The sequence below is a fragment of the Eptatretus burgeri genome, chromosome 4 (assembly GCF_056783735.1).
Source record: "Eptatretus burgeri isolate ZD-2024b chromosome 4, Ebu_testis_v1, whole genome shotgun sequence".
NCBI classification, from domain to species: domain Eukaryota; kingdom Metazoa; phylum Chordata; class Myxini; order Myxiniformes; family Myxinidae; genus Eptatretus; species Eptatretus burgeri.
The window spans coordinates 11,761,142-11,764,341 of record NC_140964.1 but is presented as its reverse complement, the minus strand read 5'-3'; the positions used below and the strand labels follow the sequence as shown (position 1 = coordinate 11,764,341).

General features: G+C 39.2%; 1 long non-coding RNA gene across 1 annotated transcript; it reads left to right on the top strand.

Moving 5' to 3' along the window:
* The first annotated feature begins 241 nt into the window (after positions 1-241).
* On the top strand, positions 242-1,448 carry LOC147027485 (uncharacterized). The gene is made up of 3 exons (XR_015057059.1): positions 242-755; positions 856-1,036; positions 1,215-1,448. It is a non-coding gene; the product is annotated as an uncharacterized LOC147027485 (long non-coding RNA).
* The last annotated feature ends 1,752 nt before the right edge of the window (positions 1,449-3,200 follow it).

Here is a 3,200-nt window from a genome sequence, read left to right as displayed (position 1 = left end):
GCCAGCGTAGCGGAACGTGTGAGTCATACGCCGGCATACGTCGTGAAATTTCAAGCATGAAAAAATTTGAGGACAACCGAAAAGTACAACGTTTAAAGCCAGCATACAACGACGTATGGCAGTGTTTTTCAGCATGCTCTCAATGTTATCAAAACTTACCCATAACGTATTCAGCGTGTGCCAGCGTTTTAGAAAAAAAAATCAAAAATCGGCATACGTTGGCTAAAACGTCAAGGTGTGACCGGGCCTTAAGGGACTGATTTAAATTGGGATTATAATTAAGATCTCTGTCCCATTGAGACACGGATTAAAACAACATTTATTTTATATTATCATTCCATTCAAAGAGTGATCTATTCGAGGAAGTATTCTGTGAGAGATAAGACCTCATGGTTATCTTTTAAATCACAACACTAACAGGCTAATAAACGTACGTTTTTTCAAATTCATTAAAAGTATTTTCATTTTAGGGTTAAAATAAGTTAGACTGCTTGAGAATGTATCGCCCACGTATTTCCCAAGTTGTCTCGCCCAAACCGGCATTTTCCATCTCGTTAAACCGGCATTTCCACCCTGGAAATTCCAAGATTATGTAATCCCACTTCCTCGAAGTTGCTTTAAAAGTCGACGCTCACTCATGCACCGTTTGAAGGCTTTATAATTTTTCTCATCTTGTTCTATTGAAAAAACGACTGAAAGATGAACTATTTTTCATCTGATGAAGAGAGTCCTGAATCATCTGGAGAAGAATATTGGTAAGTTTGTGTATGCTTTCTCTGAGAATGACAGTGATTCAACTGATTATTAATTAAATCACTGTATGATGAATTATTATTACGTGTTTTCTCCTAACAGCCTATCTTCATCGCTAATTGTGTCTTTGGAGAACGATTTATTTGAATTACACAACGAATGGATACAGATGGACAATGTTATTCAAGACATTTATTCCTTTCGTCTTCAATTGAAAGGAATCATTACCGACTGGGAAACATTGTTGACACCTCCTCTCATCTTAAAAGGCCCCGACTTCAAGGTGAGAAATATGCACGTGAATGTACGAGTTTGTGTGAGTGTCTTTATCTGCTTGTCTCTATCTTTCTATACGTCTCTGTTTGTCTCTGTCTATTTATTGATCTGCCTATATGTCTCTGCTTTTCTCTGTCTATCTCTATTTCTCTAGAGTTTTAACACATTTTATTTTTATTTTTCAGTTTAAACCCCTGTCTGGATGAACCAAACACACAAGTTAATCGTCTGCAGGAATCTGACCTGACACTCAAGGCATCCGGCACAGACTGCTTGGAACTATTATATATTTTTACAACTGAATATTTTATATTTTCAATGTTGTTTAATTATAAATGCTTTCCTTACAATTATCTGATAGTTAACTACAAAAAAAGAATAAAGACATGAAAAGGAGGGGGGGGTTGGTGCGCTCCCCCAACGACCCATCACCCCCTCATCCCACCCTCCCCTCCCCGTGTGTGTGTGGGGAAGGGTGGGGAGTGGGATGAGGGAGGTGGTGGGTCAAAGGTGGGGGCGCACAGGGGGGATGAGGGGGTGGGGCTTGTGTAGGCGGAGCTTGTATGGACAGGGTTTATGTGGGAGGGGTTTGTGTGGGCAGGGTATATGTGGGTGGGGTTTGTGTGGACGGTGTTTGTGTGGGTAGGGTTTATGTGGGAGGGGCTTATGTGGATGAGGTTTGTGTGGATAAATGGATGGGTGGATAGATGGGTGGATGGGTGGATGGGTGGAGCTTGTATGGATGGGTGGAACTTGTGTGGATGGGTGTATAATTTTTTTTTAATTAAATAAACATGTTGTGTGTGGGGAACTAATTAACTGATCACTAATTATGTGAATATGATAAATGTGGGTGGAGCTTGTGTGGGGTGGGGTTTGTGTGTGGAGCTTGTGTGGGGTGGGGTTTGTGTGTGTGGAGCTTGTGTGGGTGGAGCTTGTGTGGGGTGGGGTTTGTGTGTGTGGAGCTTGTGTGGGGTGGGGTTTATGTGGGTGGGGTTTGTGTGGGTGGAGCTTGTGTGGGCAGAGTCAAAAGGGGCGGGGTCAAAAAATCAATTTATCTTTGTCTTTTGTAATTCCTGTGAATAAAATGAACCTAAAATCTGTTCCCCTTCTAAATCATCTCTATTATAATACCAAGCTTGCACACTAAAAACTCGGCTCGCCGTCACACAATCCCTATGAAATTGCTGTGGCACTTAGCGGACATGCCGACAATGTTTGGGAAGTCTTGGCATTCCATAGTACCACTTGTATTTTGCACAATGCATATTTTTGTCATTCCCCGTGTACGGTCTGTCGTCTGCTACCAGCTATGTTGTACTGCTATCCCGTGCATGTGCACGGGTATCGCTCGTATACTTTATAAGTCCAAGGAACTGTATCTATCACATCAACAATTTTAAAAAGTTCATTTGTCGACCGCTTTGTATAACCTTTTTCGAAATGAGATTTCCATCTATATATTCTGACTATATCACCAACTTTGAACTTAGGCTTTTTGACATTAATCTCTTTTTCATATTTCAATTTTGTAAATGTTTCTGATGGTTTCATATTCGTTGACATGTGAATCATGTCATTATACTTATCTACAATATCCTGAATAAAAGATGACCAGTGTGAACCGAGTTGTGTGAATTTTTTATATAGTCTCTCTTTTAAGGTACGATTAAAGCGTTCAATAACAACGGCTTTTCCTTCATTAAAGGGACTGTATAATGGAATAGTTATTTTTTAGAAAATTCATAAATGTCTTGTTATAAAACTCTCTACCCTCATCAGTCCACAATTTTTTAGGTTTTCTCTTACTTTTATTAAATATCTGTTGAAAGGCTATCATAAGAGTATTACCTGTTTTGTTTTTAAAAGGGACAACCCATGCATATCTACTCCTCAAATCGATAACGGTTAAAGCATACTTGTACCCCTTATCATTATTGAGTTCAATCAAATCAGCGGACCAGATATAATCAACTTCCTTGGAATAAACCTTCCTTCTCTGAAACTTTGTGAATATTGGTTTATGTAATTCATCAGCTAATTGTTCTTCAGTCTTAATGACATCATTAGAGCCTATAAGTTTTTTGAATTTCCAAGGCCAAGTTTCAATTTAGTACTGATCATCTTCTTCACGATGAACCTATCAACTTTTTCTCTCAAGTTTGGATTTT